Source organism: Chroicocephalus ridibundus, chromosome 1 (assembly GCF_963924245.1).
Source record: "Chroicocephalus ridibundus chromosome 1, bChrRid1.1, whole genome shotgun sequence".
Taxonomy (NCBI): domain Eukaryota; kingdom Metazoa; phylum Chordata; class Aves; order Charadriiformes; family Laridae; genus Chroicocephalus; species Chroicocephalus ridibundus.
In genome coordinates, this window is record NC_086284.1 from 176,230,478 (window position 1) to 176,258,252 (window position 27,775).

A 27,775-nucleotide genomic window follows, 5' to 3' on the forward strand; every position below is an offset into this window, starting at 1 on the left:
CTGGCATAAGGAGGCCTGGATAAACATTTCCATTACTTCATGTTCTTCTAAGATATAACAAATAATCAAAGTACAAATACAATATAGTAAAAATAACTAATAACTAAGACAAAAAATACTGTGATTCGATATTGGCAAGAAGTTAGCTCGTCCTCCCTGTCTGGGAAAAAAATTCCACATCTTAAAGCAATCTTTTTTCTGGAAAGTTTATGCTCTTGAGGGAACATAGAGAAATTATTTACACTGCATTCTTAGAAGATACTGCATCTCACTATCTGAATCATTATGGATTTCTGAATACATTCCTTGGATGGACCGATATGATAAATTCTTGGCTATGATATGTACTGTTTGATTCCACTTCCGTCCTTTCTTCTATGCAGAGGAAAAAAAGCTTCCTCAATTCATAATGTATGATTAATTTCCAATCTTACAGTTTTTCAACATGACTTTAACTTCTCCAAGGCAATTTTAGTACTTCAGTCTGAAAATAGTACTATTTTTAATGGAAGTTAGTAATAGGAGATATAATAATATGACAGAAACATAGAAAAATGCAGGATTTCAGATTTAGTTATGGGGTCTTTCAGTTTGTTTTCTTTTTCTTTTTTGAAAAGTACATTAAGACAGGTTCTAAATATATGTTTTCTTAAAAGAATGAAATAAACCAACAACTCAGAGATTTTCTTTTATTCTTTGGATTATAACCATTACCACTAAAATCAGTAAGCAATTCACTAACTGCCTTTGAACAAGAATATCCTTATTCTTGCCTTTAGTGATCACAGAAGCTGTCATTGTAAACTACAGCTCTTAGTTGTTGCCTGTTTTTCATTGTGTTCCTTCTCTTTGGACTTTTGTGAGGATTTTTTTTTCTCAAAAAAAAAAAAAATCGACCTACACAGGAAAGGGGATAAAATTTAGGATTCATTAAATGCTCTTCTAACTCCATCTCCTGATTTTCTTGTCTCAAGTTTAATGTTGAATTTAATGCTGTTGTCTCTGCTCTTGAGACAGTGGAAGCTAGAGTCAGTCTCACGTGTTGGCTTTCTGAAGGGATCAGTCTCTCCATTGACTAAAAAAGGACCTAAAAAGCCATCTTGGCTTAGATACCTTGCTTATAGGTGATTAAAATTAAGTAGGGAAAACCCTGTTTTCCCAATTTAAGATGGTGTTTAGGACAAGAATTACCTCACCAAACTGTAGCGTCCTAAAAGCCTGGTGTTCAATTAAGCTATGATGCAGCCACTTTCAATTAGGAAAACAAGGTATACCATTTGAAGAATCATCCCCTCTTAAGATAGCTTGGATGGATTGTCACTGAGGGGTCTTTTTCTCTTAACTTAAGCAGCAGGCTGGGCGAATAGCTTATCCTAGATACTAAAGACCATTGTCAAAGCTGAAACTTGGAAAAAAAATGTAATTCCTGAGTAGATAACAGTGAAAAATCTTGCAATTCAGTTGAAAGACTAGGCTTTAATATTTCCCTCCAAAATCTCTCCATGAACTAGAAAGAATTCTTAAATGGTCTTTAATAAAAAAGTTAGTTCACAATCTAGTTTTCACTTTTAGTGTAAATAGACAAAAAAACTTTCACATTTAAAACTGCTCTTTATTTCCTCGCCAGGGGAAAATAACACAGTTCAGTCACAAAGGGTGTGAAACAAGCTCTTGACATTATTAATTTCTACCCACAATCATTGTCAAGCGGTCATGAGGCCTAATTTTAGATTCTTACTTTATAAATAGGTGCAAACAACCAAATTCTTAACTACGAAGCCTCTTAAGAAGGAGACATGGTATTTGCTGTGTTCACACTTCCAAATAATTCTCAATGAAAGTTCATCTTATGCAGATGATTTTTTATACTTGAATTCCTCAAGTTTCTTTTCAGTTTTATCAGATTTTTAAATTTATAATTATTAATGACTTAAAGTCCTGTTAGATACACAAGGATCCTGTTCAGAGACAGCATATGACCCTTACCAGCATCTGCATGTCACCCAAATACACGAAGTCTTCAGCAAGAGCAAGGAGTGGAAATCTGCACTTCCCCTTTCACTCGGCATCTTGCAGGGAGGAGAGGAAGGGAAGGCAGTTCCGCCTTACAAGTACTTCTCTTGGCACAAGATTTCTCTTGGGACACTGTAACAATTGCAAAAGCAGATCCGGCTTCACTTTAGAGAGATACTGTAACTGAAAAGATTCATACAAAACTTGAATAATTGCAAAGTGTTTTATTCATTCCTAAATGCTCTAGTTTCCTGAGGATTGAAAACTGTTTATGTAGCCATTCGTTTCCGAATAAAACCTGGCTCCTTAGACTTTTCACAAGTACACTTTTATATTATGACTGATTGTTCTTATGCTAATTAGGAAAAAATTGCTAAAGGAACAGCTTAATGCACTTTGTAATATATGAGAAAGAAAATTAATTAAATCATTTATTTTATTCCATTGAATTCCAAACTTGCAATTACCTGTGTGAACCATAGTTTTAATAACTGGCATTAAGGCTGTCGAATCTACAGCTGAAAATGTTTGAATGCATGGTAACTTTTCAATTATTGGGCTACATTATTCTCAAATGTTTTCTGCTTTCTCGTAATTACCGTGAATTGCACAACTTTGTATTTCTGCCTTTTGTAAAAGGGATAGCTGTGGAGAACGCTCTCAGAAGCATAAAATTTTCAGTCAGTATATAATGCACTGGTTCAGCATCTTAATCACATGGCATTAATTAGACAGTTAGAATTAATTATAAAACTCAGTTATTTAGTCAAAAAAGGCAAAATACATTTGATTTGGCTTTTCTGGCTCTTAATCTCAGACCTAAAACCTATTTCTAGAAGTACTCCTCTAGAAGCAGAGTTCAACATGCTAAAACTCTACAGAAAACATAGAATAAATTGTTCATCAGACATATATGCTAAAATGTTAAAACAGCTGTATTAAGCCTGAGTAATATCTCTTACTGTTATTAATAAAAAATGTAAGAAGGTTTTTAAACATAAAGGGTGTTTAGTACATTTTTTGCTAATAGAAATACACTGCAAATCTTGCAATAAAAGTGAAAATCAAGAAGAAACTGCAATATATTAAAAATTGAGAACTCTGATATAATGATAATTTTCAAGTTACAATTTTGTGGGCAGTTTCCCACAAATGAAAAAGTCTAATTTGCAAGCTGTTGCTCTGTGAAGTTTACACCTCCACAGTCTTCATTATAGGCCTCCATTTGCCTTTATTCCCACATGAACTTTCTGTTTTCTATTTCTCATTATTATAAATTGTTTACACGACAGAAGCTGAGTGAAGAAATCGCTATTATATGCAATAGTAATCTGCTATTGCGGTTTATTTCCTTATGTATTGTTTAGTGGGATAATAAGAGACACTTAACTGCTAGGTTTGCTGTCTTTCATGCAAGTTATCCCAAATCTTGACTGTATCTCTCTATATATATGTACTATTTTTATAGATCAGTCATTAAACAACCACTACAATTGCTGTATACTTTGAAAACACTGTTTCTTGATAAGCAGTAATTTCTGTAGATGTACTCTTAAAGTGTTCATGCTTTCTAATATGCCTGGATGGACGTTACTGATGGATATAGAGTCATTTAGACAGAATTGTCTATCATACTTTGATATCTCTATGCCATTACTTGATGTCTGGAAATAGTGCAAAGTAATGGTCAGAATAAAGGCAGGACACTTTGTATGCAGATCCAGTTGCTGTGGTCGCATGACCTTGAGCTTCTGCAAAAAACGGCAGTATAAATACTCCTTTTTTTTTTTTTTTTACAGCTCTTTAAGGTCCACAGTAAAAATGTAAATGGCAAAATACAAAAGAAAATGGTGACGGGTATTAAATGTGCTGTGTTTCCTTCATTCAGAAGAGCAGAACTTAAGTCTGTGGCTTTTTAAAACAAAATTGCTCTATATAGTAAATAAAAACATACTTCACTGCATGTAACTTCAAAGAAAAGTAATTATTTAATTTTAATTAAGTGAAAACCCAATGCATTTTGTTATTGCACCATCAGCTATTCAACTACTCTTTCTTGGAAAAGCCACATTTGTTCTTTCTAAAGAGATAGATACCTTCAGGAATTCTTCATAGAGGTAGCCACAAGTTTTAGAATAATTACCTTGAAAATACAGAACTTCTTAAGTTCCATCATATGTGATTCAGGCTGTTTTGTTTGGGTAGATGTTTTTATTAATTACATAGCTTAATGTGTATAAACTTTTAATATCAATGTTTTTTATCATCTTATGGCTTTAGACAAAATATAGAGCACATATATAGACATTTTCTACAGTAGTTCTCTAGGAAAACAGCAATGTGCTTATATTTTATCAAATTCAGCTGTTATGCAGCATCTGAAAAACCTGCTGTTTTTCATTCATAAGCAATCTTAATTCTTTATTTCGGAATGTGTTCTGGGAGGGTTACAGTAAGGCGGGGGAGAGAGAGAAAGCTTTGGTAATACACAGATACCTTAAAATATCAGTGTATTTATTTTTCTCCCAAATGAGAATGAAACTGTACTTACGCTTTCTGGATACTTTTTTTCCTGTCAAAGATTAAATCCTGCTTGTTTTCATAAGTTTGTTTATGTGAATAAGCTGAGCATTTTTTTTTTCACTAAGTTTAAGCCAAATACCTTTATTCTCAGGTAAGCTGAAGCAGAAATAAGTTTTTCTATCCTGGGAACATTTCTGAGTTTGAGTGGAAAAATTAATTTAGAACTACTACACACAGGAACAGAAAGTCAGAAGCCTAAGCATAATTACAAACATCCAACCTTTCTCAGGTTGCTATGAGAGCTCCCTGAGCTTTCAGCTCAACTCCTTCAGCTTTCTCAACCTTCATAAGATTCAGAAATTTCATAGAATCATAGAATGGTTTTGGGTTGGAAAGGACCTTAAAGACCATGTCGTTCCAACTCCCCTGCCACGGGCAGGGACACCTCCCCCTAGACCAGGTTACTCAAAGCCCCATCCAGCCTGGCCTTGAACACTTCCAGGGATGGGGCATCCACAAGTTCTCTGGGCAACCTGTTCCAGTGTCTCACCACTCTCATAGTGAATTTCTTCCTTACATCTGATCTAAATCTACCCTTTTTCAGTTTAAAGCCATTACCCCTCGTCCTAGCACTACATGCCCTTGTAAAAAGTCCCTCCCCATCTCTCCTGTAGGCCCCCTTTAGGTACTGGAAGGCTGCTATAAGCTCTCCCTGGAGCCTTCTTTTCTCCAGGCTGAACAACCCCAACTCTCTCAACCTGTGTTCATAGGAGAGGTGCTCCAGCCCTCGGATCATCTTTATGGCCCTTCTCTGGACTCGCTCCCTCTTGAAGCTACAAATGTGATCACCTGACACTTCCAGGTCTCAGACCCTCTCGGCACATAGGTGTCTTTTTTTTGTCCATAGAAGGAAAAAAATTGTAGGGAGGTTTCCTTGCTCAAACTTCCATCCAAACTCCATAGTTCAAAGTCTTCAGCAGTAACTTCATTAACAAATAGACTTGCAAACAGAAAAGCAATTTCAGTTCATTCTCAGTGCCAATGACAGTGCAGTCCTATATTTTGAGCATGACACTAATTCTTTGGCCCTCATTTCCCTGCCACAGGGCTAGCAAATCTCACTGTGCAGCTCAACATTTCTGCCTCTGCTCCAGACCTCATGACAGGCAATGAGCTGGCAGATATGCCACCTGTCCAGCTGTGCCAGGTGTGTTAAATCCTAAGGTAGAAAGGGATAGCAGCAATGCACTGCAACTGAGGAGATGTATCACTGGCAAATGTATGTCTTAGCAACAGTGTGGTGTCCTGGTCCCCAAGTATGTGACTGAGCACTCATGGTAATGCTGTTATATGCACATCGTTGGTGTCCCAGCATAGCTCTGCAAGCACTCCAGCACTTTCCATTCCATTTAGACTGACACGAGCCTGATGTGTTAATTACACTCATTTGAGAGACTGAAAATTGCAAAATGGAAGTCGGGAATTAGGAGCTGTAGAAATGTTAGCAAGGGATTTGCAAGGAAAAATGCTCAGATGATACCTAAGTTGCTCCACACCCTTTTGATTTTAATTTTTATATGGACACAGTACCATATGATTAGCTCTGTTTTTAACTACAACGTACCAATTTATAGGTGCTTCTCTGTTGCATCCTGGGAGAGGAAGCAACTTTAAAATCATCATCAATACGTCAATATCATGATGAAGAGTATTATGTGAAAAAAAAATTTATTATATTTTATTATATGAAAAAAAAAATTATATGAAAAAAATCTTGCCTGGGTTCACGGAAACTAGATGTTACTAGACAGCTTTACTGAGCAGATCCACTGGAGTGAAATACCCAGGACCCTTAAGCGAGGCATTCCTCTCTCTGTGGCCCACTGAGAGGCTTAATTGTTGCCGTGGGCTCATCTTGGCCAGCAGCGAGACGCCCACCCAACTGCTCCCTCATTCCCTGCCTTCAGCAGGGGGAGAAAATAGGATGAGAAAGCTCATAGGTCAAGATAAAGATGGGGAGATCACATACCGGTTACCCCATGGGCAAAACATGCCAATTAAAAGAGATTTGGATGTTGAGAAACAAAGACAAAAAATTAAAATAACACCTCCCACATAACCTTGCCTTTTTTCCCAGGCTGAACTTCACCCTTCCCTCCCAGCTCCTCCACACCCCACCTCGAGCAGGCAGGGTGATGGGGAATGGGGCTTGGGGTCAGTCCATCACAGCTCCTCTTGGCTGCTCCTTCTTCCTCACACTTCCCTCTGCTGTGGTGCGGGGTCCTCCATGGCCTGCAGTGTGGAAATCTGCTCCTGTGCCTGGAGCACCCGCTCCTCCTCTTCCTTCTCTGACCTTGGTGTCCGCACTGTGCTTTCTCTCTCCCTTTTCCTTTCCCTCCTCCTTTGCCCTTGTGGCATTTTTTTACCCTTTCTTAAATACACTTTCCCAGAGGGGCCGCCGCCGTGTCTGAGGGGCTCAGCTCTGTCCTGCAGGGGGTCGGTTGGAGCCGGCTGGAACCGTCCGTGTCCGGCTCGGGGCAGCCCCAGCCCCTCCTCACAGAGGCCCCTGCAGCCCCCCATTGCCAGCGCCTGGGCACCTGCGCCCCGTCCACTTGTGAATGCTCTGATCATGCCCACACACACAGATCTACAAACAGGGATGAGCACTGCCCTTGTCCATCTAGTAACTGAGAGGCAAAGGTCCATCTTTCTGTAAGCCACCATCTGCAAGAGCAAATGAAGACAACTTCATCACTAGAGGCTTTCTCCCTCTTCAGCTCATGCCACATCTCAAAACAGCTTCCATGTGCTTTCAAGAAAGGAGCTGAGAAGAGCAGAAGCACTTACCTAGCATTTTCCATTTTCATCTAGAGTTCTCCATTTTGGGCTTTGGGGTTTCTCCACCCCCCGCCCCCTTCTTCTGAGACATATCTTAAGTAAGGAGGCTTTCAAGCCACAGAAGAAAGATCTAGATTTGGAAAGAACTATGTTTTGCCTGACTTTTAAAGGAAATCTGTATATATAAAGATCTCCTTTAGGGAGAAGAGCAGATTTTCATTGCTGTGGTAACATTTTGCCTCAGTATTATTACTGAAAAATATCTTAGTCCTACCACCAGAAAATAGATGCGAGGAAATCATTCCATGGCAGACATTTAATGCATAGGAAAAAAAATAAATAGATAACAGTGATGCTTGTAGATACTTTCATTTACTACTCTTCTGGAATTTGCATTTGTCTTGGGAAACAAAGATACAGAAGAGCCACCAGCTGTTAATGAGTGAGAAATAACTCATTTGACAATGGCCAATTGGCAAATTCCTTTGCAAGAATAAAAGAACGCCATCCATCCCTTTGCTGTACCCTCCTACTCTGATCCAAATGATATGGCTGCCACTTTCCTAAACACTTTTTATGTTGAGTTAAGGGGGCTGGAAAGAGAGCTTGACTCTTTGCTGCAGCTATTAGCAGGTTCAGTCATCATCCCCTTCCAATAAAATAATCTCAGTTTTATTCCGTTTCAAGGAGCTGTATTCACTTTGATACCATCATGAATCAAAACAAAGTTTACATGCCAGCATTCTTACTGGTCTGTACAAAAAAATAAGCCAAACACAAAGCCATCAAAAGGCAAAACTGTCCCTGACCAATGAAACATTGGGAGACACTGTCTTTGAAAGATGGCTAGTGTACTTCTTGGCAAATATAAGCCTAAATCTATTTAGAAAATGCTTTTCAATTTTTATTTATCTATCTTTGCCACATGGCTGTCAAGTACTGTGATTTCGTTAGCATTACAACGTAAAGTCATTTTTAATCTATTCAAGGCATATTTCTGTTCTGCAGTTTTTCTGCACTACAGATTTGGAAAGTTGTACTAAGTTAGGTTCTACTCTGGGTAAGTTAGTGAGGAGGGGGTTAAGACAGAAACATGAGTGTCCTTGTCCTGAAGAGTTAGGACCAGGGCCCGTGAAAAGGAACTCAGCTCAGATTCAGTTCATTTTTATATTTAGATCTCAAGGAATCCTTCAATTAAACTAAGTAATGAGAACTTGAAATTCCATATTTTCATGCAGTTTTAATTGACAACAGTAGCAACTTGCAATTTTTTCTTCCTTATGATTATATTGAAATAGTTAATGGCATTGAATATCGCTTTATAAAGCAATCAGATTTTTTTTTCTAATAATATTATACTATGCTAAAATGCACAAAATACACTTTTACAATAAGTGTCCAATAGTGAAATTGTTTGAATTACATTAAACAGATCATTCAAAGTCTCAAAATGGAATTACTTAAAATCTTAATAATTATGAATGTTTAAGCTTACGTAAACTCGTGGACATGCTATATTTTTTCAAATGATGATAATGAATGTTTTGATTGAAGCTTCTAACACAGTTTAAAGCTGAAGTTAAATATACATATTAAGGATGAACAGTCATAATTTAATATGTATTTAGCCAAAGTTTAAAAAAACCTTTTTTTACACCTATACGGAAATCTTTATTTTTTATGAAAATATATGCTAAGCTGCATAATGAAAGTGTAAAAGGACAGCCAAAAAACGACAGTAAACAACTAGTTCACAGAGCATCAGTATTAGTCATGTTCATGCTACTTACTTTTAATATTGATGCTCAACAGTTCAGCACTGCTGTCCTGGTCTTAAACCTTCAGAGAGTGGCAAATTGTGCATTTCTATTGTGAAGTCTGTGAACACGAGGGTTTGATGTTTGATGGGTCATTGCATCCATCCTGTGGTTCTTGTTTGCCGCTCATAGCTGTGATCAGAGCCCATTGCTGTTCCCGCCTGCCCTGTCTGCTGGGGTGTTGCTCTCCCTGCCAATAATGGTTGCAGATATAAACCACTCTGATTTACACGGGGCACATCCAACCCTGCGACTGGAAATAGTATCTTTTCCTCAACATAGATATAGCTGAGGTGAATATGCTGCCAGGCCAATTTGATTTAAAATTGAATCAATTTCTAAGCCCATTTAGAAATGATTTCTAAAAATGTAGCTATAACCTATGTAAATGCATCTAAATTCCTCAGAAGATAGTCAAAGGGATTGTGTGTGTGACACATCATGAGACAAATCAGTTGCTTTAGTGGCTTAAAACAGTACTCCTTCAATCTAAATCCCATAATGCAAAACTTCTGTCATTTAAAATGGCAGTAGCTGCTGGTATTGTGGTTGCTAGCTGTAACAGCACTAGCATAGAGTTGGAGAATAACATGTGAGTTTTGAGGACAACAAAACACCCATAGATGTTCAGAAGACCCCACTCAAGCTTTGCTCCTATGCTTAGTGTTTAAACCTACTCATAAAATTAAAATTAACATCACTGTAGACTCTAAACCAAAGGTTTTTGATGGATTATATAATCAGATTAGAGCTAGGACTTCAGTACTGCTAATAGTTAATGTTGACTGATGCTGAAACATACTTTTGGTGTTGGGGTCTCCTGGTCTGTCTTCCTTATGGTGTATAGCTTTTGCTTAATGAAACTGGGAGCCTTTCTGTCTTGCTGCTGTGGCACCTTTGCTGGAACCAAGGGGAGGCAGAGAAGGAAGCTCTGCCATGCAAAGGAGGAAAATCCTGGATTAGAACAAAAATTACATTAGATTGAAAAGGGCAGCCAAGGACTGGAAGGGGCAAAATAGTGATGGATCATTAAGCATGAAGTCTGGAAGCAGATGGAGGATCGTAGACACCAGTGGGAACAGGGGCTGGTGGCTGTGGGGGAGGGACACAAATTGAGACAAATGAGAAGGAAGAGTGGAGAAGGAAGTTTTCAGTGACACAGCCTTCAAAACTGAAAAAGCAGATCATCAAAAAGAACACTGTTCATGGAAATGTATCAGGTTTTATGGGAAAGATGTCTCAGGTTTGGAGACGGAGGGAGGGTGAAAGCATGACAGAGGTGCCCCTGAGGATGTATCCTGAGTGCCAATAGACAAAACTGTGAATGCTGGTATAATAGTAGCTTGTGTGCATGAGGCACTTCTGTAGACAACCATAATCCTGGTACTAGCACCTAAACAACACTCTTGCAGTCTTCTAATATAGCCCTTTTACTGTAATTATATATACGTACAAATTATTACATTTTGAGTGGCGAGATACAAATTTTGTTGTAATTGTTTCCCCAGCCAATACTTCTAGTTTATTAAATTGCTAATAGTTGTCTGCTAAGAAGAAACAAACATGCCCCAAGAAAGAAAAGGAATTATTTTAAAGGTCAGTATTACTTAAGCACTTGTTTCATACTTACAGCAGATTGCAGTTAGAAATAATTGGAAAGCATACTGACATTGCAAGTGACGGATCAGCGGAAAAAGCTTACACCAAAGATTATGTTTTGAATTTCCTCAATGCCTCAAGGAAGTCATTGGCTTGGAAATGCATAAATGCTTTATACAATAATGACTGAATATAATACTAAGGCAAGGATTAAACTTGATTTCAGTTTCCCAAAGGAAATGCCAGGAAAAAAAATCTGTACTAAACTGTATATTTCAAATATAGCATGTTTATTTTCTTTACTGAGGAGCCATCATGACAAACCATTAAGAGAAATTCATTAAGAGAAGCTCTTCCTCCAATGTTACCTTTACGTTCTAATGCTGCTGCAACGTGAATTAGTTTATATTTGCAAAAAGATAGAAGTGGGAATATCATCCTTCTGTAGAGTTTGAATTTCACCTGACCTTTGCATTGCACTATTACTTTTTCATTCATCTGTAGTAAGCCTATTAAAGGTTACCTGGGTAGTGATACAATGAATTTTGCAACTCTTTCCTTTTTCTGATTAAAATGATGATGCATTTTAATCTAGGTAAATAAAACAAGCACAAAAAACTGGTCATCCATCAGTTATTTGTTGACCGATCTTTGTTATATCTAATCATTGTATGTATGTAAAATATTTATTTTTTATCTAGATACATCTTTCCTTTGTATTATACATCTTAGAGACCCAACAGTATCAAATTATTACCATCAATAGGCTTATTATTCCATTATTCCCTATCTGGTTTTTTACTTAGTAAAAAGCATAATTATACAGTAAGGCATAATTATAGGGTAAGAGAGAAGTGTGGAGAGACAGATGATTTGAAATAAGAGAAATATTTTAAAATAAAACAGACGGAACAAAAAGAAACATATTTAGGGACAAGTGAGCAAAAAGAAACCTTGCAAAGATACTTCTAGAAAGGCATCCTGTGATGTGCTAAACATGTTAAACTTTCTCTCTTAAACACATACTTTTTCTATGAATAGATTATTCCCCAGAAAAAAAATTAACAAATATTACTGCCATGCATTCTTGATTTTGATGCATATTGACTGACTTCTTGGCTTTATTATTCTTGCACATTCTTATACAAATGGGGAAAAAATCCTTTTGAGATCAGTTTTAAAAGCTTCTCAGGATTAGTCTGTCTAAATTTCTTTCCTGAAAGGAGAATGAACATAATTCTGAAAACTGGATAGTGAGAAATCATAATAAATTTTACATAAAGTGAGTATTTTCTCCATTTTTTAAAATAGTAATTTTTAAAATACCTTTGAAGAAATAACCTTTTTTTTTTTATAAAACAAAAAGTAAAATGAGTTCTTCTGTCTTCTCTACAGTTACATCCTCCAGCCAGAGATCAAAAACTCAATTTTTTCATGATTTATGGAATCAACTAGTCCTGCATTTGAGGAATAGATTAATTTGGAGATAATTGAGAAATAATCAGTTGAGGATACTGTGAAGCATGGATGCACGGTTAGATTTAAATGTGGAGCATGTGCTGGGAGGCTGGTTTCCTCTTGTAAGTCCTTAACATCTTCTTGTCATGGGCTCATTCTGTGCCTTCCCTTGAAGGGCATGTTCCCTACCAGGGAGAGGTGGAAAGAGAACAAGAGTGTGTTTGGTTACAAGATTACAAGAATACAAGCAGAACTGTTTCCACTTTGCAAAATTATCAAAGAAATAAAAATAGCTTGTCTGTATTGCGAAAAAAAAACCTTACTGGATTTCAGAAGTGATAGAAGTACCTCTTAAAATGGTCTATTTTTTCTGGTGAATTGAGTAAGTACTTTGCTATTGACTTCAATATATTTTGCTCATTTTCATCAGATGAAAATTTGGCACTTTGTCTCTTTGATCTACTATTTTTGCTATAGCAAAATAATTAGAAAATTAATGAAATATTATTAGCTCGAGCTTACACTAGAAATCTATTTCTTCTTGCAGTCATGCAAAAGGAGCTTTATATTTCCATTTAGTTACAGAAGGGTTTTTGGAGCTTTTTTCAGGCGTGTATCATTCCAGAAGCTTTATTAGGAACTGTTAACTTTTAATTAGTTTTCTGTTTCAAATATCATCCTCAAATTTCATAATACATTTTTATTTGTTCATAAACAGTGTCTTTGATATTTCTCTTAAAGCAGATGATAATAGATACAGAACTAACCACTTCTTCAGTTCAATTGATTTTAAAATATTGGATAAGCATCAATGTTTTCTTGAAAAGGAATCGATTTTGATTTATAACTATATGCTTAAACAACATATTTGAAAAGATGCAGTTTCTCAAGATGTATTGTTTACTATTAAATCCAGGTAATCAATATGTGATTTACCTGCCTGGTTATTAAAAAGAATACGTTTTGTCATAAATTACATGGATTGTAGCTGGAAAGTTTTGACATGGTACTGTGCTGCCACACTGGTAGTGTTTCTTCATTTTTGTTTTCTCACACATTGACACCTGTTTTAACTCAGAACCCAAATCCAAAAGTTGGTAAAAGCAGACAAAGGGTAAAAATAAGACTAAGATGTCACAATAAGTTTAATATTTCTAATCTGAGATATATAATGTGATCTATATGACACAGACATATGTGACATATCAAATTGCATTTTGCAGTCACAATTAGTCCATAGTAGGTCCATTGTTTCTCCAGGAGTCCGGAAAAAACTGGAGATGATAGTGAGTTTCAGTCCTGTGAGTTACAGAGTCACCAGAAACAAGCATACTGCTCACACATGGGAACTTCCTGGGAGCTACTGTAGGAAAAAACCCATGTGCTTCCTAGGTACTGTTTTACAGTTTTCTTCCATAAGACAGTCTGGTCTCATGACCTCCTGCCCCAAAATAGCATAACATTCCTGTTATTTCTGTGTTCTTACATCCTTTGGAGGACAAGTCCAAGCTGTTTCACTGGTACACTTTGAAGAGTTCCTTTAAGCTCCAACTCCAGGACCAGCTTTCCAGGTGGCATACACCTGGGGGCAGTCTCAGCATGCAGTAGGTTTAGTTTCTTCTGCAAAGAAAATATACCTTACAAAGTAAGGAGACAGGTTTTCAGGGACTATCTTATAGTTTAATTCTTTTTTGGTAATGATAAATTTGTGGCCTGTATCCATATATTTTAGCTAGTCCAAAATCCTCCAGAGGTATCCCAGAAGGCATGCCATCCTCTTCACTTCTTGGTCTCCCCTTAAAATACTCTATTCTCACTTGACAAAAATTATGACATTTTTGTGGTTATTTATTCGTTAGTGGATTTAAGAAAGAAAACCAGTTTGTGCAGGGTCCCATGGAAAATTACATTTTTATGAAGATCTGACCTCTAGCAAACTGTCTGCTTTTATTCTTCACTCTAGAGCTGCACCTGAGGATGAGGTCTTCTTCAGACTGTATCTCTGTCACAGCTCGTGATATCATGCACTCTCCAGCTGTGAGCAGAGGAAATGATGTTGTTCTGACTGTATAAATGAACTATATTTGTCCTGAACAAAAGCATTTTCCCAAGATCGGGACTAGAAAGGAGCGTGAAGTGGCAATGCTATGGCAAACACTCTTAGGAATTCCTAGCACAGTCAGAAACTAGAAGACGCTGCGGGACATTTTGAAACTTAAATCTCAACCAGATGCTACAACAGCCATCTGTAGATTATTTTTTCATCCTGCCAGCCGTGCGGACAGCTCACGATGCAATTTGGGAATTGCAGGCTGTGGAGGCAGACACCTCTGTAGCTGGCATAAATGTATACTGCTGCTTATCCTGGAAGGCACCCAAAGGGAAGGGAAGGACAGAACAGGTTTTTCTTGTTGTCCTATCATATACTTTTCTATGCTTGGATGCAAGGATCTCCTAGTCTTTGTTTAATCTGTCTCCATGAATACTACAGTACTGGAAGACAGCCTTGACTAAGCTACTGCTACACTGTGGAGATTCCCTGTGTCTGGAGGTGATCGTCCGTAGCTGTAAGCTCCTAGAATGGTCCCAGCACAATTAATCCCCAGGACAAGCAGCTTTCACCCAAAGCAATTCCCAGGTTTGGATTGGGAGCTGTCATGAGCCAGAGATGGCAAGCCACTGAGCAATTTGCCAGTAGTTACCCTGTTTTGAAGGCTGAGGAAGTGTAATTAGCATAGGTTTGGACAGAGTATGTAATTTTGCCTTTACTCTGGAAGTCTATCAAGTTCCCACTTGCGGCTTTTGGTGAGCTATAGAAAAACATACTGCTGTTGCCCATGTCTTCATAAAGACAAACAGGCATGATTAATTCTCATGCCCGTCAGAAGACCCATGTGCCTTGCAATAATATATTTGTTCTTATATTCTTCACTGGTATTTTTATATACTATTCTTTTACTTAAACATTATGCGTATTTTTAATTAATTGTTATGTCATTCCGTTATAGAAGATTACTGAAATACGGAGTTTACTTCTGTCTTGTTGAATTTCTTATCCTGGGATTCATTTGGGTCTTTTTTTCACTTACAAGACTGTAAGTTACTGTTTACATATTTTGCTTTTAATTCCCACCAGTTTCTGTTATTGTTCATATTTATGCCATTATTTTGTTTGTTTGCTTTCCTGCTTACAATTTAATACACTTTTCAAAGCTGCTTCATTTTGCTGCAAAGACTTTACTGTTAACCAGGAAAAAGAGGAATGTGTTTCCTGTGTTTACACTTACAACGCTATTTTGACACAAAGCTGAGAAAGAGAATGGAAAAGAGAGCTCCCACTGGAAAGCGAGCTGTATCAAAAGGTGGCATGGCCCACGTTGCTGGCCCGTGACTCTGTAAAGGAAGAGTTAGCAATCAAAGCACTGAAGGAGAGCACACACAATACAGAGCCATCAAGCTCTACGTTCTGCTGTATGAAAGTGTGCAATTCAGCTCTCCCCTGGGATTACTGTTTGTTTGTCAGGCCAGTTGGCTGTGATGTCGATCTTTTCTCATTTCTCTTCATTTATCAGGAAAATTGATTATGCAGTATGTAGCTGAAACCAATTATCTGTCATGTTGTCACATTGTCTCTGACTTGTCCCTTGCAATTCACTGCTTCTATTTTTAGACTTAGATTGTAAGTTCCTTTGGAGAGAAACCGTATCTTTCTCTGCTCTCATACCACACAGTATGATAAAATACTAGGCCTTGGGGTAGGGTTTCTAGTGCAAATGTATAAAAATTATTTAATATGAAATAAATATTGTGTGTGTGGAGTGTTATAGCGTAAGGACTGAAGGGGAAATTATATTACTTTCACTTGGATCAGCCAGTGGTGATGTCGAACGTATTTTACCTTAATGAGAAAGTGTTTTGCAAGTACTGTACTGCTGGTGGCAAAAATTTCCAAAGCTGTGTATGCATGGGATGATATATTTGAGTTTCTTAATATTTTCAAATGCCATAAAAGCACCAGCTTGCTTCGTCAAGTTTTGATAGTTTAGCTCTTGTCCCTTCAAAAGAAGTTTACCATTTTAGACTTCTAAGGCTGACTGACATTTGAGAGACACATCTGAAGTGATACTCCTGAGTCAGAATAGAGGAATCCTAACTATATAAATCAATGACTCCATCCTTGAGGAGGAATCCTTCCATTGGATTTAGGTATCAAGATACGGATTACTTTTTGGAATTAAAAGTTCCAAAAAAATTAAGGCATTCTTGGGATCTAGTTTAGCAAGATTTACTGTGAAGGGCTAACTCTGACGTGGTCAGCCTTACCACATTAACAGATCTAATGGAGGGCATGGCTGGTGATGCATATCTCTCGTCTGGGTCCCAGCATGACTTTTTTTCTTGATTGAAAATAGTGCAGTAGGTGCTAGAGGCATTGCCGCCTGGTACTTTTAAGCCGTGGGGAATCATTTATGACATTACTGCTACCATAGAAACCTATTTCAACTCAACAGAAATTCAATTAATGGAAAAAGCTTTTGAGTCTGAATCATTCATATGTTGTTACTCCTAAGAGGTTTGCCAATGCAGTCGAGACTTCTGGAAACATTTTGCAGTCCCTTGGAGCAGTAGATTTTTTGAGATTCTTTGAAATTCTGACTGTATCCACAACATGGTCCCGTGATCTGTCCTTGTGGAGCCCCAACATAAAGTAGCACTTGCCTAGATAATATCATCAGTTTCTAAAGAAGTGAAGAAATCTGTGCGTGCTATTGAATTTCTACTGCTGAGTTTTCAGAATATGAGAGCCCAATACTCTCTGACCATGTTCTTTTAGATATTACATATGAGGAAGTTTTAATGTTTAATACCAATTTTACTTTTTTGAAGGTATTTGACATTACCTGGGATTTTGATTTAGAAAAGTGATACAGCAATATTCTGAAATCACAATGCAAGCACAATATAGCAGTGACACTATACAGTGAAATCACATAATGAATATAATTACCATTACCTTTCTTTTAATGCTGCCACAGCACTGGTCATTCCTAGTTGCTGGGAAGGAATACATAGGTTGAAGCCAGCTCAAACCTGTTGCTCTCTTCAAAGTCAATTTTGCATTTTGCTCAATATTTATACTCTTTGTTGGCCTGAGCCACATATACAGTCTGTCTGTCTCAGGAAGATAATGCTTTCTATTTATTTTTTTTAGAGAAGGCCATTTACATAACCAGTTGACCCTCTCAACTGATACAGCCATTTATCTACAATAAAGGCCACCCTCCAGCCTCCTTGGTTTTGAGATAAGTTCAGCTTCCTTTATGATAGCTGTGACCGCTTCCAACATTCTTTTCTGAGTTTCATGGGCACATCATCCTTGTCTGTATGCCCTGAGCTTTCTTTCATTGTAAGGATTCACTGATCAATCACACAGTATCAGCAATATTGCAAACTACAGCAAATGTTCTTGGAAGAACAAAAAGAACATGTTAAGCAGTTTGCATGTGCATCTCCCTCTTTTCTTAACACATCCAAATGACCACATTCAGATAATAAAGCTGAAGTTTGTCAAATTCACCTTTTTGTTCAAGTCTTCTTGAATATAGAAGTCTTAATATGGAAATTACATCAATAGACAAACAGAAATACGATACTGCACATAGGAAAGGTGAAGAAGACATCAGTTATATGAATAATTCTTTTTATTACATAATTAATTGTCTGAAACCCAAACAAAGATTTGTTTTTAAATGTTTTATGAAGATACCTAGGAAATAATATCTAGTTATTACAGAGAATGCCTTCAGAGAATAATTTAAAAGAAATAAAACTTTATATTTAAAAAATTCAGATATGTGTAAGTTCTTATGCAGACAGTTGTTTGAAGATCTAGTAAAGACTGTATGTGTATATATTCATACAGTTTTACATAAGCTACCTAATAAAAGAAGACAAACAAAATTATTTAAATCTCGACATAATTTGTCTGAGCAAATCAAGTTGAATAAGCTTTCTGAGGCAAAACAGAATACACAACTTTATGTAAAGCTCAGCATGATCAGAGGGGAAGGATATTTTCAAGTGTTTCTATTTCAGCAGATATGGGCTTGTGTGTCTATGTATATGAAGTGCAAAAAAGGATAGCTTTCATTATGCCCTTTATTTTTGGAAAGCAGCCTCTTTTAAGTTCTCATATTTCATTTTTTCCTGTTGAGAAAGTCTTTTGATACAATTGCAATACCTAGGGCTTGGGTTTGTTTTTTGGGTTTTGTTTCTAAAAAGGTCTAAAATGGGGTAATGAACACTGAAATGCTGTCACTGCATTTTAATTCATTTAGTCATGTTATTTTGGGCCACTGAATGCAGTTGAAAAATAAGGCCAAAATTTAAAGAAGGAACTGTACTTTTCTTAGATGCCCATTTACTCTCTCCCATATTAGAATACATTGCTTTCTTAGTGTATAAGGCATATGTATTTCACTTTAAATAAAAATACTGTATTGACTTATAGTATAGCTCAGTGGCTTATTCATAAAGTTGGTAATAAAATTTTGACTAATAGAGACTTTAAATGGAAATGTTAGATAACACACAGGTTTACAGAGTATTGAAAACCAATTGATTCAAAAAAGATGAGAAGCAGAAGAGGTGCCTCAAGGTGCCACCTTCAGTTCCATAGTATGAACTGATTTTCTTGCATTCCATTAGTGCTAAAATAGATGTCTACATACGGAAATAATGTCAAGACTTTTAGTAAATTCGTATGTGATTATTACATACTACATATAGTGCAGGCAAGTAGCTTTTTGGCTGACAAAGAAGTCAGATTTTCAGACGGAGAAGAGTGTTGCATCTCTGCTTCCAGATTTTCTACACATTCAGAGAGTAAAGTTCATCAAGCAGGTCCAGACACAGACAGAATGCTCCGACCAGGTACACTGAGGCAATTCCTTTCCCAACTGTGAAGTGACAGAGCACCCAGGCAGGGATTTTGGCTGCCAGATGGTTTACAAACTGTGAGATACCTGTGAGAGAGCTGAAGGTGGGCTGAGTTGTGATCTGCATGGCCGCACCTGGGACACTGTTTTACAGGCAGCTAAGATGTAGACTTTGGCACGTAACAAGAATCTCTGGAGTTAACTTCTGCTTTCTTTCTGATGCCTGGGATTCATTCGTTTTTTACCTCCTCCTCATCACAGCCTTTGTTAAACAATGTAAACTCAGAAGTGCTAAACTAGATGTCTGCATGAAACAGATACATTGAAGAGTTTTTGTGAACTAATGCATAATGGCTATATACGAAATATATTCCAGGCAATTACTTTTTGTGATGACAGAGATTTCAGGGCTTCAGACTGAGAGGGTTGCACGTGTCTAAATCAAAGTTTACAAAGTGTAGTATAGTGTGTTTGCTGTAATTATTAGTTATCTTCACTACACCTAGTTAAGTCCCACTGCTTTTTTTTACAAGTGGCAAAGCAAATACATTCCCTAGAGAATGGGGAACTAATAAAGTATCATTTTCTGCAGGATTTATGTTCTTCCTGTTGAGAAAAATCTTGCTTTTATGACCAGGCAATTTATTTTCATATATGAGGGGCATGATGCAATGCCATCTACTTTTTTCCATACCAAAAGCATGAAATCCCATTTCTCTGGATTGAAATATTTGTCTACACTTATAAGAAATTTCCCCCTTTTTCTAAGGAACTGAAAGATAAATGTTTACCATAAATGGCTTATTATAGGGTTTTGTTGGTAATTTATGCAAATGAGCAACTGTTCAGTTTTACCAACTTTAAAATAGTACAAGAAATTCTCTTCTGGAAAGAGTGTTATCTATTACGTTTTGCTTTTCAATGAATTTTAGTATCCTCTTGATTGCAATGATCACTTTTTTCTCAGTTTTCTCACATGATGACTATTTTTTTTAGTAGATAAACCAAATAGTTGATGAGTACAGGGAGGTTCCTTTATTGTATTTGCTTTCTGTTTTATTGAAGAGATACCTCCAGATAATTATTCACAAATTTATCTCCTCCTTTTGCCCAGTTGCCCATCAAAGAAAGCATTAGCCACATTCAAAAACCTGACAGAATAATCTGTTTGAGCAAGTTAATTGCTATTAGCTATTAATTGTTTACCAGTTTATCAGGGCAAGCACAGAGTTTAATACAGGGCTACCATCATGGATGCTTCGGTGATACTTAAAGCTAATAATCATAATCTCATTTGTGAGTGTTGCCACTTAGTCATGTTGTGGCGTCATGATCTCATCCACTGCTACCGGGCTGGGAAAGGTACCAGAGTAAGTCATCCTGGCTAGAGATGGAGGAAAGAGTGCCGGGGTGAGAGCTGACCGTAAGCTCATGGGCTCTAACTGTGGCTTTCTGCTCAGGTACAGGGAAAATCTTCCTCTTAAGTTAATACGGTTTTCAATTATAAATTGGCCTCCAAGAACTGATGGCTTGGGTCTAGGGACTGACTTTTTAGAAGCCAAAGGTTTTTCACCGCTGTGTTTTAGTTTGTTTTCTTTGCATCCACAGGCTTCAGTAAGAGGGGTACCAGGGCCGAAGGAAGAGAAAACAGCTGTAAGGTTTTGAAGCGCTCTGAACTGCTATAGGACCCTAAGCTTCAGCACTTGTCTAATTGTGGTTGCTGTCTTGTGGTTGTCATGAGAAATATAAACAGCCAATTTAGGAAAGATAGAATGTTGTCTGATTTAGCAACATTGCATGATAATATATAGTATACAGACAACTTTGGGAAGATTTATGAGATTATAGTGCTAATGCATTTTACCCCAGCTGGCAATTACGAGCATGCTCTGAAACAGGTGTTTCACTTCTCTTGGATTCGTGGTGTTTACCTTTGTATGTTTACTTTTCATTTTTATAAGGGTCTTGTTTCTGGAAATATACTGTAAATAAATATACCCAAGGAAAAAATATGTATTTAAAATACATATTTTTACATGCTTTGTAGTTTTGGGTTTTGTTTTTGCTTTTTTTTGTTTTTTAATTTCTGGACCTCAGGGCTTTGCACATCTTGGAGAAATAAAAATGCTAACTAAATATTATATAGTAAAATACAAACAAGAAGCTCGTGAAGTATTTCTTTACAGTGAATCTGACAGATGTATCTACAGGCAAGTAGGAAGAATGTGAGTCCGTGTGTATTCTGTTTCACAGGGGAGGCATAATATAAACATGGTTTCTTTATGTTGCAAATACACCAGGATTTCTGAGAATCAGAATTATTAAAATAATGTTTTCCATTTCTGTTGACATTAGCCACTGCAAATCCAGAGTGATAAAGAAGGGCTAAGTTCCAGTCTAAGTCTATTGAGTTATGTGATTTAAACATATCTGGTGAAAGTATTTAATAGTCTGTACGTGTGTGTTTGTGACGGTGCACATATTTCACTAGAACACTACCTTAGAAAGGGAATTTTTATTTCCTCTCCCGTTCATATGACTCTCTCAGATTTTGTGGTGGTAGCTGTAATCCTAAAACTGAGCTTTCCTGAATAGAAGAGCTCAAAGTTGTCACGTATATTCTGTCCTGAATGTTATCATCTGTGTTGATTTAGTTATCTGGAGACACAATGTAGCAAGAAAAGACAGATGTAAGGTTGAATTGGTAGTAATGTAGTAGGATAATGAACTTCAAACAGAAACAGTAGCTCTACAGCACCTCAAAGGCAACTGGGCTCGTTTGAAGTGTAACTTTCATTTGGAGTGCTGGATCTGGATCAGCAAACCTGCTGATTTAGTTTTCAAAGTGACAGTCACACTTCAAAGAAGCACAACTGCTTCTGAAGTGTCTGTGTGAAGATCAGGTAGCAAACCTTTCTGTGACACATGCTTGTAGTAAATATCTTAAACATAACCTTAAAATGGGGTTTGCCCATTTCTGAATTTTTCTCTTTATGGAGAAACACGGGTAGTATGAGGTGGAGTCATCTAAGTTGTGTAACTAAATTAACAAAATTTTCCTGTAGTTCATATATTGTGTGATGTTTGTGTGAGATGATCATATGCATACGTGAGTAGTTCTGGCAAGACATGCATGCAAAAATCAGGAATGTGCATACATTTCTCATCAGACAAGATACCACACCACTCTTTTGAAGTCATGGACTCGGTCCCTATTTTGGGGGACTCTCCTGCTGGTACTCATGCTGATCTCTGGCATGGCACAGCACTACCCATGCCTGAGGGACTAAATAACAAGAGATGGACAGAGAGGCAGGAATTGCCTGGGCTCTGAGCAGAATCAGCCTCTGGAACACCTCTCCAGCAGGTGTTGGCCCCAAAAATTTATAGTTAATGAGGCCTTATTTTGATGTAAATTTGTTATTTATTGAATACAATCGCTGGAGTCCTGCAGAGCTCTTGATAAGCAGTATTTTTTCTTAGACATTGAACTACTTCTCATACCCAAGAGTACGCTATGTATAGAAGATGTAATTTATAAATTGGTTTCTCTTTTCATGAACACAGCACATTATTGAACATCAGGGGAAACATCTTTACCTCAGAATTTCTGATTTAGTGTCCTCTTTTTTTATTTAAATAAACAGGACTCTTCCTATTATTTTTGCTGACTCAAAAGAAATAAAATCCTTTAGGGTAACAAATATTTTTATTATCACTGTTAACTACCAGGCTTTATCACTTTCTTTCTTAAAAGATAAAAATATAAGCTTCCTCACTACATTTTCAGAATTGAAAAACTGCTATGTGTTTTACATCAATTATCCTATATTCTTAAAAAAGGAAAGAAAAAACTTTAAAAGACCTTAGTAGTGGGTGAAAGCATGTGGATGTAATTTCCAGTGTCTGAATGTTAACATCATTTTAAAATGTTTTATTATTCCTTTTTCTTTAATATGCAAGGCATAGAGGCTATTCAGATCTTTGTGAGTTGTGCAATTTCTGATTTAGAAGGCACCATTTTTTAATTTGGTCTTGGCGTCTGTAAGTACCTTATATATTTTTCCTCAGGACAAAGTCTAGTTCAGTAATGGCCAATTCATCATATTTCTTGATGAAGAACGTCTGCAACAAATTCTCTTGTTTTCTCTACTGAAGTTTTCAAAGTTCATTTTAATTGTATAAACCAAATGAAAGATTACTGTTAACAACCTCCGTATATAAAACAAGGTCTGAGCAAATTTTAATGTTACTTCTATTGCACATAAAAAAGTCAAATGTTCTATTAGATTGCTGGAAAGAGCAAAATTTGAATTCCTTCTTGAAGTAAATATTTGTACTTTGTGGATGTTAGGTGACTGTTTAGCCTCACTGGAAAAAGGGCAAATCAACATAAGAAGAAAAAGTAACTTTTTCTTTTTTTTAGTGTAAGGATCAATAAAACATTTCTACAAAACAAACCACTTATATCTTACATTTCTCATCAAACAGAAACCAAGTTAGTGAAATCCATGGCTTAAATTAACTCCAACAGAGACACCAAGAAAGTGTTACGTGCAGATTTCATCATAGAAGTCAATATATACTGTAGTCATCTCAATTGAAGAACCCACCAATAGGAAGTAGAATTCACAGTAGTGAAAATGTATATATGGATTCATTATCTTCCAAATATAACTTATTCCATCTTCATTCTTTGAGACAAGACCATAAACCCTCACAGATATATTTGTCTGAACTGTCAGTGAAAGTGTGTCACTACACAGTCCCTGTATAGCCACGTTCGTTGCTTAACTGTTCTTGTAAAGGGTTTTCCTAATACCTCCCTGAACTGCCTCAGCTGCAGTTTAGCCTGATTATGCCCCACTCTCAATGCACACAGACACTATTCACTCTTATCATTATAACAAATAACTTTTTGCTTATTGCAGTAACATTACTTTATTAAACTTCTCTTTTCTAGAGAAAACAATCTGTCCTTTTAAAACCATTTTACAGACGCCCTGTCCCCTATATTTCATTATACTCTCATTTGGACTTCCTGGTATTCATCCTGACTCTGGTCACTTGTCTTGGTCTCTCCTCCAAGAACCGAACCACCCCATACTGCACCAATTGAATACTAGCACCCAGAAGGGTGGGATAATTACTACCAGTTTGTATTTGTTATTTCCAGTTCTTTTCAACCCAAAAGGAATATCTATAGCATGTTGGATCAATCACATCCTAAAAAGTACCTTTATTCTCCTTTACTGCTCTTGGGTGACCAGCTTGGATATACATTTTAATACAGCATGCCTTTCAAATTCTGAGAGATAAATCCAACCCAGAAAACCTAATATTTGCATACTCAAGCATCAGTTAGCACCTATTGTTGCCAGGAAAAAGGTCAAATAAAGTTTATGTGAAGAGATCAGTTGATGCATGAGGTCGGTTCATAGACTTGATTCCATTTTTTTCCTTGACAGTTCTTATACTGATAAAAAGAAGAAAACCCCCAACTTTTTAACTTAATGATTTTTTTTTTTGTTAAAACCAACTATGTATAATCTTCTGTTGTTTGGGGTTGTTATTCAGAATAACAGAATTAAGCATGTTTACGTTTTCTCCATCCTTTTTTATAATTTTTTACACACTGAGGAAATTCATGAAAAAATGGGAAAAAATGGAAAAGTCTGAATATCAGATACTTTTCACTCAATTTTATAAAGTGATGAACAAAACTACATTTTTAAAATTTTTATGTATATTTAAAATATTACATAATTTCATGTCAGTTATTCGGGATGCTATTTCAAATTCTGAAAGGTGAAAAAATACAATTTTACTGTGGAAGGAAGGATGCGTTGTGAATCAGAACAGCAGACTTGTTGACCTATTATTAATAACTGAATGAGTGATCATGGATAAAATTTACCCAGAGACAATGCTGAGGAAGAAGGGAGGGAGACAAGTGTCAGAACAGTATACGTTCCCCAAAATGAGGGAGAGGGAAAGGTCACGCTATATTTTGTCAAGTTGGTCTGGAAGAAAACAACAGGATGCTGTGCAGAGAAAGAAGTCGAAGCTAGAGAAGTAAAGAGTTTGAAAAGTGAGTCAGGCATGCTAAAAATCAACCATACTTGTAAGCTGGAATTGGCACCAAAATAAGCTCCCCATTCCTCACCAACGTTGTAAGGCAAGGCCTGTTCTGTTTACTGGTAAGTATGTGTTGCTTCTTACAGTCGCCCTTCATGTATCCTCTCTGTCAGGATTTATTTTAGTTTATTTCTCAGGGCCATGTACTGACCTCAATCTGCCTTATAATGAGAGTTGTACGTATCTGTGTCTGTGCCGAAGCCATTATACGGTTTGTAAAGCGCTTCAATAATTTGCATATTGTCCAGGGTGATTCCCTTTACAACTTTGTGTTTATTTTAATTTTGCAAAAAAAATGTAGGATGATAAGCATAAAATAAAACTCTCTGCTGGCAATGGGAGGTTGCAGTCTTGTAATTCAATACAGCAATTTATTCTTCTCTTATGCTACTGCTCTGTGACCATTTCATGTATTTAATATTTAACTATCTGGAAAAAATATGCTTCTGATGAATTGGGATAAAACCAATCCCATTTTCCATAAAATTATTTTATATATGAATTGTAGTCTGCCATTTTAGACCATATTTTAATCTTTATTGATAGATGATAAATTTTTAACTGTGGAGTAGTAAACTGTCATCAGTTTTGATGCAGTACAATATTTAATCCATCAAGACATACTGATATAAATATCTTTTATGTTAAAGTCCCACTTGAAAATAATAGTATACGCTAGTCTGCAACATAACTATATCTGCAAATTATTTATGTCCTTTTAGAAGTGAATACGAATATCTGTAAAACAAAGGCATTGATTATTAAATGGAAAAAAAGTTGATGGTGCGCTTTCCCTTATAAATCTGCTTTACTTCCATACTTCAGTAGTTTGATTTGAAGAAAAAATCACTACAGCCCCAAGTAACAGCACTTTCATCCCACTTCTGAAAAGTGTGCTGCCATAATGTCTTACATGAGTAATATTTCCACAAAATAGAGTATGGTGTGTACAGTATGTAATACGACAAATTAAAACACATTGTAAGCCAGTCTGCAGTTTCATCTTACTCTACCTATATTATGAGCTGTTTAAAAGTCACCCACCTGAATTACAAGTTCAGCTTTATTATATCTACAGATGTTTATAAGTTATGTTTTATCTCATCTCCTCTCGGTAATAATCCAACAGCTGTTTAATTTGGTTATAGACTCTCTGTCCCTCAGTGTTCCCATCAGTCAGAAGCAAAGCACTGAAGACACAATCGTTATTTTCAAAGCAACAGAGCAGACTGTCCCTCACTGTGATATCTATTCCAAATTGAACCAATCTGGTTAACATGAACTGCCATTTGCTTTCTTTTCGAGGAAAAAAAAGACTTTAATTTCATTCTTGTTCACAAGTATGGGAGAATGAACTTTATATGGTTTGGTATAATTGGATTCGCTACATTATAATAATAAAAAATATTTAAAAGTAGGCTATATTTTTGTAATCTTTAACATTCAATTTTTTATGGACGGAGGCTGTCAAGTCCTCTGAAGCCTCAAGCTTTATAGTTTGATATTAAGGATGAGAACTAAGGGATGTTGAATTTTTAGCTACTGCCTTGTGCTGTTGAGTTTTTAGCATCTACTACCTTGTATTTGAGATCCTTTCTTTATGCTTTTGTGAACTCACATCTGCTATCATAATCTGAAGAGTCTCACAGAACACAGGAAATTTTAGGTAAAAAAATAAAAATCTGTTGTCGATTTATTGTGCCCTTTTTCCCTTGTCCTTCTTTTTTATGATTACTGTAAATGTGAAACCTAGCTTTGTTTTAACAGACCAATACCCAGTGGGTGAACATATTCTTCAGAAAGGACAAATTTTAATGGTCAGTATATAACAGATAATACAGAGCACCGAATCTAAATTATTTTAAAACAGAGGGAGTGGGAAAACATTATTAAAACAGCAGATTGCATACTTTGTTCAGCAGTTTTCTGTTAAAGAACAATTGCCTGTGAAAAAACAGTAATGTCAACTGGGCAGTTTTTAGCTGATATGTAAAATTTGTGGTTTTGCATGACAATTTTGCAGGCTAATTTGGAAACTAATGGAAACAGGTTTGTGTTTGGCTGCTTGGTACTGATTAGAGAGTTAGACTTAGGTCATTGCTTGTGGTTGTACTACTTTTTAACAGTGATTCCAAAAACACTTGAATTACATACATATTATTATTGCCCCAGTTTCAAGTGAAAACTGTCACGGCAGATCTGTGTCCCTGTCTTCTGTGTGTAGGCTCAGGTTTCCGGAGTGAGAAAACCGTTGCCAAAAACTGAGCCACTGCCACAATACTCGTGCTGGGGAGATTTGGTTTGACTTCTAAAGTCTGTAGAAATCAAACTTTATATGGCAAGTATGTACTATAGGAGGAAAATTAGGCAGAATACATCACAAGTCCTGACGGTGTTACGTTTTTCCCATTATCTTTAAATTTTTCTAGAAGTACTATCTCATGGACTAAA

The 27,775-nt window shown here is 36.5% G+C and overlaps 1 protein-coding gene across 7 annotated transcripts in view; it reads left to right on the plus strand.

Annotated features, from left to right (window-relative positions):
* PPFIA2 (PTPRF interacting protein alpha 2) overlaps positions 1-27,775 on the plus strand; it is a 340,023-nt gene that overhangs the window by 176,544 nt on the left and 135,704 nt on the right. The gene's annotated exons all lie outside the window — the stretch shown is intronic.